Source organism: Balaenoptera borealis (assembly GCF_965194805.1).
Source record: "Balaenoptera borealis genome assembly, chromosome: 17".
Taxonomy (NCBI): domain Eukaryota; kingdom Metazoa; phylum Chordata; class Mammalia; order Artiodactyla; family Balaenopteridae; genus Balaenoptera; species Balaenoptera borealis.
In genome coordinates, this window is record NC_138876.1 from 4082666 (window position 1) to 4091349 (window position 8684).

The window sequence follows — 8684 nt, forward strand, 5'->3', positions numbered from 1 at the left end:
GCCTACATCTTTGCCCATAGAGAGTGTATTAGAAAATATAGAGACTACATTCCTAGGTGCCAGGGGAAAAAAAAGTCTTTCATGTTTACATTGAATGCTCTGTTTCTTGATTAATTTTGAAGCCATGACATGGCTCAGCCACTCACCTGCCTCAAGGCCGCGAACCAGAAAACCTCTGAATCTCAGTAAATCTCAGTTTCCTCATCTTGAGATAGGAGTTTCCAGCCCCAAGGGGTTGTTACAAGAATAAGATATGATCAATGAATGGAAATTGATCCGCTCGCGTAGGTTCACCGTAAGCTCACAATATTCAGTAAATAGCAGGTATGATTCTTCCTTGAGAAGAACCAGGCGATGGGAACAAGCCATGTCTGAGGGAGCTGGGAACTCAAAGGCAAGTAAAAGCGAGGTCAAACACTGCGGCCCGGTTGCCGAGGGGGGACATGGACTGGAAAAGGGCAACAGCACAGATGGTGGCCACTTGTTCCTCCTCTCTTCTAAAGAGAACCTTTTCCAAGAGAAAGAGAGTCTCTCTCGATTCTAAAGACACAGGCCCATGAGGATCACGGGGATTCTGTCATCGGCAGCAAAGATTGAATCTCCCCCTCAGTGAAAAACAAAGCCGGGGCAGCCTGACTCGTAGAAGCCGCAGCACAGCCAGACTGGCCCTTATGGGGAAGCCACAGAGGTCTCACGGTCAGGTCCTCGGCATTGGGTCTGGGGCCTGTGGAGGCCTGAAGCTGCCCGCCGTGATGGCAAGAGGAGCAGGGTCGATCCATGGATGTGGGTCACCTCCCACCTTCTGAGGATGCCCAGAAGTTCTAGAAGAGGGAAGCTTGTTCAAGGGCAGGAGTGGGCAGGGGGCTCAGAGGATTTGAGATTCAGTTATTGAAGCACCTGCTTCTGTCCTCTTTAAAGCCTGGGGAAAGAAACCGACGCTATGTTTGCCCAGGTGGCTGGATGAGGCACTTTGGGCTCAATTGAATTGAAATTCAAATTGCTGAAGAACTGGCTTCAGTGTCTCCTTTGTCTCCATTGCTCAGGGGTGTGTGAGTATCAGACACCCTGTGAGCAAGACACCCAGCACATGGGATGTGGGTGTGATGATTCTTTTTTTTTTTCAGTATCTTTATTGGAGTATAATTGCTCTACAGTGGTGCATTAGCTTCTGCTGTATAACAAAGTGAATCAGCCATACGTATACATATATCCCCATATCTCTTCCCTCTTGCGTCTCCCTCACACCCTCCCTATCCCACCCCTCGAGGTGGTCACAAAGCACCGAGCTGATCTCCCTGTGCTATGCGGCTGCTTCCCACCAGCCATCCATTCTACATTTGGTAGTGTATATATGTCAATGCCACTCTCTCACCTCGTCCCAGCCCACCCCTCCCCCTCCCCATGTCTTCAAGTCCACTCTCCACGTCTGTGTCTTTATTACTGTCCTGCCCCTACGTTCTTCAGAACCTTTTTTTTTTTTTTTTAGATTCCATATATATGTGTTAGCATACGGTATTTGTTTTTCTCTTTCTGACTTACTTCACTCTGTAGGACAGACTCTAGATCCATCCAACCTCACTATAAATAACTCAATTACGTTTCTTTTTATGGCTAATATTCCATTGTATATAGGTGCCACATCTTCTTTATCCATTCATCTGTCGATGGACGCTTAGGTTGCTTCCATGTCCTGACTATTGTAAATAGTGCTGCAATGAACACTGTGGTACATGACTCTTTTTGAATTATGGTTTTCTCAGGGTATATATGCTCAGTAGTGGGATTGCTGGGTTGTATGGTAGTTCTATTTTTAGTTTTTTGAGGAACCTCCATACTGTTCTCCATAATGGCTGCATCAATTTACATTCCCACCAACAGTGCAAGAGGATTCCCTTTTCTCCACACCCTCTCCGGGCATTTATTGTTTGTAGACTTTTTGATGATGGCCATTCTGACCGGTGTGAGGTGATACCTCATTGTAGTTTTGATTTGCATTTCTCTAATGATTAGTGATGTTGAGCAGGGTGTGATGATTCTTATCGGTTTCTTCCCCCAACGAAACTTGAGACTCTCAGCAGGAGACAGACGTAGGCTGTATGGACTTCATTCATTCCACAAGTGTAGTGGTTAGCGCCTTCTGAGTGTCAGGCGCTGTTCTAGGTGCTGGGTGTATGGCGCCTGCTCTCGGGGATTTCATATTGGAGTGGGAGATTTTGATGGTACAGAGCATATTGCAAAGGAGTGATGATTGCTAGTAAGAAAAGACATCCAGGGCGAGGAGATAGGGTGTGATTCCGTTGTTGGCTTAAAAAGGATGGTCAGGGAAGGACTATGGAAGGAGGTGAGTTTGGAGCAGAGACCTGAAGGGTGCAGGACGTCTGAAGAAGTGCAGCCTGTGATGCCCCGAAGTGGGGGAGCTTTGGATGTTTTGGAAGAACAGCTGGCTGGAGCACATTGAGTGGAAAATGGTTGAAAATGGGCCCTTGAACAAATCGCTAGGAACTCAACGGACATAGGAAGGACTTGAGATTTGATTTTCTGTGTGAAGAAAAGGCTTTGAAGGCTTTCCAGGAAGGGTGATGCAATTTGATTTATATTTTTAAATGATCCCTCCGGAGGTGGCTGAAGGGAGAAGAGCCTGCGATGGGGGAGGGGGCTGACCCAGAATCTCCTTCAGTAGATCATGCATTCCAAACACCCCACCCCCTCCTCGCAGAGGAAATTAAGACACATGGGCCCTTTTTATTCCATTAAGGTGAGGGCAGAAAAGATTACAGCCTCAGCTCCATGGGGGAAATCACTTATTCAATTTGCAGTCATAACTGCTTTTGCCCAGACATCATCTGAAGAGGCCCTTGTGCGGGCCCTCCTGTGAAACACTGGCGAGGTTCCCCCAGAGCCAGGCTGGGATGACTTCACCATGGCCGACCCCTGTGTGGTGCCACCCAGGGCCCAGATATGAGCGAGGGCCAGGGCAGGTGAAGGCTGGCATCACACAAGACCAAGGACTCCAGGCAACTGATCATTTGCTTCTAACTGAAGAGTCTGGGTTCCAGGAGCAGAGAGACATTGCGAATCCTACTTCATGTTTTGCTAGACACAGATGTCGTTTCTTAAAAGAGAAGTCTGCAATTTTATGAAAAGGAATAAATGAATTCTAACCCCAAATCTCATCTTTATGTGCAATTTTCTCTACTCTTAAAATGAAAAGAAAATGGAGCAAAGAGGAAGCTGATATTATCAAGTGAAGTATTGAAATAATGGGTCTTTGAAGGCTTAAAAATCCTCCATATCACATCCATTGTTTAAAAATGAAATTACCTTTGTGGAAGACCCCGTACAAAGGTAACCAGGGAAACTGGTGGCCAGTCAAAGCTTGGCTTCATATGAGCGTCCGCTCTGGACTGTCTCAGAAAGGGGGCTGTTGACTTGAGGCAAGAGTGAGTCTTATAGTGTTTGGGGCACAGATTGACCAGGATTCGTAAATGAGGTAAGTAGCTAATCTGTGGTCTTATCTTTAGAATTATGAGCCCAAGCAGAACAATTACTCCTGTCATCTTATTGTGAAACATATGGGAGGGGAGGAGGGGCTACTACAGCAATCTATGCTTTGATGCTTTGTGTTGTGAAAATTCATACATAGATACAGACCCTCTGTCTTGACAGTAACGGTACAGTTCATTCACAAAGTCTGGTTTTCAGTTCATTTCACACTATTTTAGGGAGACTTGTTCAAGTTATTTCTTGCTTTTCCTATCTGTAAAACAGGTGTGAAGGATGATTTTCTCTGATAATGAAGAAACTATGCATCCTGATATTCTATAAGTTAGCCAAAGGCAGTCAATTCCAAGCTTTTATGAAACACTTGTGTTTGTGTTTCTTACAAAACTAAACATACTCTTACCATACAATCCAGCACTTATGCTTCATCGTATCTACCCAAATGAGTTGAAAACTTACATCCACACAAAAATCTACACACAGATATTACTACAACTTTATTCATAATTGTCAAAAATTGGAAGCAACTAAGTTATCCTTCAGTAGGTGAATGGATAAAAAATTGTGGTCCATCCATATAGTGGAATATTATTCAGTGCTAAAAAGAAGTGAGCTATCAAGCCATGAAAAGACTAAGACGATGTTACTAAGTAAAAGAAGCCAAACAGAAAAGGCTACACATTCTGATTCCAACTATATGAGACTTTGGAGAATTAAAACTAGGGAAACAGTAAAATCGTCAATGGTTGTCAGAGGAGTGGAGAGTGAAAGGGATGAAGAGGTGAATCACAGAGGATTTTGAGGGCAGTGGAACTGCTCTGGATGATACTGTAATTGTGGACACATGTCGTTATACATTTGTCCAAAACCAGAGAATGTATAGCGAGTGAACCGTAATATAAAATTTGAATTTGAGTGATAATAATGTGTCTATGTAGGGTCATCAATTGTGACAAATGTACCACTTTGGTGGGGAATGTTGATGGTAGTGCTATGGGGATGAGGTGTGTGGGATCCCTTCATACTTTCCCTTCAATTGTACTCTGAACCTAAAACTGCTCAAAAGAAAAAGTCTATTAATTTAAGAAAGAAAAAGAACTAACCCTGCTTGTTTAAGCCACCTGATATGTGTTTATACTAGGAAGTTTATTTTTTTTTTTACAAAGAATGAGAGAAAAAGAAAGGGGAAAAAAAGCAAACATTTTTAAAGTATCAGCTTAACATTAAAAATTACTTAAATGATAAATGGTTTTAGTTTTCAGAAAGTCTATCAGTAAGGAGACAAATTCTATAAGACCTAAAGTAAAGAAGAAAGCTATTAATCATTTAGGGTTTAGAGCACCAGACAGACAGCCAATCTGAACTTTAAAAGCGTAATCTGCTCAAATATCAAATGAAAAATTCATTCATAAAGCTGAGTAAATGGCTTTTGATGGGGTAGTATTGTTCCTTACATTTTGCAACTGAATCTAAGATGCAAATGTCATTGTTTCATGTTGATATCATAAGCTCAAAATCAAACTAAAAAAAAAAAATCAGTGTCCTAATTGAATGTGTATCCACTTCACCACTACAGCTTTTTATAAAATCTATGGCTGCACATTCAGCAACCTATTTATGAAAGGATTTATTATGACCAGAATTTGTGGCTAAATAATAATCACCTGGTGAATAGACAAATTGTGGCAATTCATATAATAGAATACAACCTGCCAATAAAAATAGATGGAGCTACCGACATACACACTCCAGATGAATTCCAAAACCATTATGTTGAACAAAAGAAGCCAGACACAAAACGATACTGTATGATTCCAACTATAGAAAACTCTAGGAAAAACAAATCGAGCACTGAAGTAACAAAAAGCCATCAGTGGTTGCCTGAGCTGGAAAAAGTGGAGGAGAAACTATACAAGTTATAAGATTTTGTAACTATATCTTGATGGTGTACTTATTTATCAAGACTCTTCAAACTGTACACTAAAATGTACCTTGCAAAGTTTATTTTAAAATAAGTAAAAAACCTCTGAGAGTGATGAATATCATCAGTGACCCCTCACTCCCCACCCCATTTGTTGATTCTGCTGGGGGGTTGCTCTTTTTCTGGGTTTCCTAGACCCTTCTCAATTGTATTCAAAATACACCCGTCCCAACTGGCACCTTTGAAATAAGGGTGACGGGCATTTGGGACAAGGTTGTCTGATCACACTCAATCCCAAAGCATAATATCTCTTAAGGGAAATGAAATGAAAAACCTTCATGATCACTGGCTCCCCCTCTTGAATGTTTCCCAGTATAAATCCATTTCCATGCTCTTTAGAATGACAGAGGAGCTGCTGGATTGTTTCTATTTCTGGGCCAGACGGAAATGTATGAGGGAACCCTGGGAGACAGATGAGGCTATCTTTACCCCGTTCCTACGTTGTTCACTACATACACTTGGTGAATGATGACCAGTCCACAAAGAAGTCTGAGCCAGCTTAGTTCAGTTGCTAATTTGGCTGTAATTTGCAGCATAGTGACAGATTTTATGGCTCAAAAATCCCATTTTTCTGTTGTGGCTGTTCATTTAAGCCCATCCATCCATCCATCCATCCATTCGCCCATCCAATATGGCTGTAGGCAGTGTGTACTGAGCATGGGGGTGGGGAAGGGAGCACAAGCCTTGCCTCACAGGACCTGTCTCGTGGTCTTTCCTCCTGGAGGGACTTTGGTGATTATATGAAGTAACGTGTAGAGTGTCGGCTCATAGCAGGCACCGATTTTTAAAAACATTTTTATTGGAGTATAGTTGTTTTACAATATCATGTTAGTTTTAGGTGTACAGTAAAGTGAATCAGTTATACATATACATATATCCACTCTTTTTTTAGATTCTTTCCCATATAGGTCATTACAGAATATTGAGTAGAATTGACCGATTTTGTCTCTCTGCCCTTCCCCCGTCCCTTCTTGTGGGTCTCAAACCTTAGCTCTGTTGCTAGATAGCTCTGTGACCTTGAACAAATTACTTGCCGTCTCTGAGCATTAGTCTTCTAAGCTATAAAGAAGGGGTGATGCTGGCCGTCTTACTGGATGCCTCCTAAGGGTATTAAACGAGCTTACCTATGTAAACCTCCTGGGGTGCTGAGGACCAGAACCAAGAATTATGAAAATGATTCTCCACCTGCGCACACCCTGTTCTACTCAGTATTTTATGTGTGTCAAAACACACTGCACTGTACTCTCCACCATAAAAGTCAGTGAAAAATCAGGGAAGGAAAGTGAATGATGGAGAAGAAATGTAAGCTTTCCCTGGGTTGGGGTGAAAGTATAGTGAAAATAACCCAGAGATTCCTTCTGGCTTCTGTTCCTCCTCTTCTTTCCCTTACTGCTTTCAGGCATCCATTGGTATCCTTTATGATAATGTCTCCCAAATCCATCTCCAGCTTAGACTGTTTCTCCTGAAGAACACATGTATGTATTCACCTGCCCTTGGATGGCCTCCCAGGGATGTCCCACAGACACCTGAAAATCAAGATGTCTGAACCTGAACTCGTTACTGCCCTCCACCTGCTCCAAGCCTGTGTTGCCTTCCCTCAGTAACTGGCACCCAGTCACTCAAGCCGGACTCCTCCCTACACATCTTCCGCAACCTACTTCCCACCACGCCCTGGAGTCTTCTGCTTGAACAGGTGCCTCTCCCCTTTTCTGTGCCTTTTCTAAGACCGCTGCATCAGCCCCCTTCCTGGTCCCTCCTCTGTTCTAGCCCGTGCTCTCTAATATTGCTGTGGATCTCTGCCTGGAAGCAAATCAAAGGAAGCCCCCGTGCCTGGAGACTTGCCCTGGTCCCCAGAGATCTACCTGGTAAAGAACGAGCTCCTTCTCTAAGTCACAAAGGAAGGCTCAGGCTGCCTTAGTAGAAGCCTTTCTTCAAATGTGAAAGGATTCTCTCCCCGTGAATCCCACCTTACCTCTCCAGCCTGAGCTCTCGCCAGCCCATCACCTTCCAATTCTGAGACACTCGGCTTCCCTCTAGAATACGCCACGTGCTCTCGCTCGTCCTGTGAGGGATTTAGGAAGAGGGGAATGTTATTACTGGTGCACAGCCTTGCCCACCTGCCCACTCCCCAGCCATCCTTCTGAGCTCAGTTCAGGCATTGCCTCTTCCAGGAAACTTTTCCTCTTCTCCCTAGACTGGGTTTGATAACCCTCATCTTGGGCTCCGTACACTGACTCCATCATATTTAATGATCTTTTTCTGCTTCCATCACTGGACTTCAAGCTCAATGCAGGCCGTGCTTTAGACAGTGTGCCCAGCACACAATGAATGCCCAGCCCATAGTTAGCCCATGAATGAATGAGTGAAAACAAAAAGGACAATGAAATCCCCAGTACCACCATCTGTGTCAACAGTGTAGCTCAGACTGATATCCTTCTCCATAGTGTTCTGTTATAAATACAAAGACAGCAAATATCACATAGTGAATTTCACTTTGTAAAACATCCCCACCTCCGTTTATCTCACGTGATCCTTGCAAACTTGTGAGGTACTTAACAGGTGAAGAAACTGAGGATTGAAAAATAAGAAAAATAGCAGGGATTGCACACTTAGGGGTGTTGGGCACTGTCTAAGTTCTTGTCATGTGATACCTCATATAATTCCTCTGACAACCCTATGAAGTCTCTATCGTTAGCTCTGTTTAACAGGTGAGGGAGCTGAGACACAGAGAGGTCCAGTGACTTGCCAAGTACTTGCTCGATTTGCACGTAGAAGGGGCAGTGTGCCCCAGAGCCCGGGACTGGAGAGAACTTGCACATTTCTGTTCATTCTCTTAGGGGCAGGCCCAGTGGCCGTGTGAACAAACCCTGGACAGTGCTGGAGAAGAGGGACCACAGCGCAGATACCAGCTAATCCAGCTGAAGCCATCGTGGACCAGCCAGCCCCAGGCAAACTGCAACCGCTATAGAGACATGTCTCAGTAGAGCTGAAAACAGAAGGGACACCAGTGGAACCCAACCCAAATTTTAGGATAAATGAACAGTAGTTGTCTTAATCTACTAAGTTTTGAGATAGTTCATTACTGTAGCAAAAATCTACTGACTCATGAAGAGATACCGAACATCATTATTTATTAAGGGAATGAAGATTAAAACTCCAATGATATGTGACTTAACACCCACTTGGGTGGCAATAATCAAAA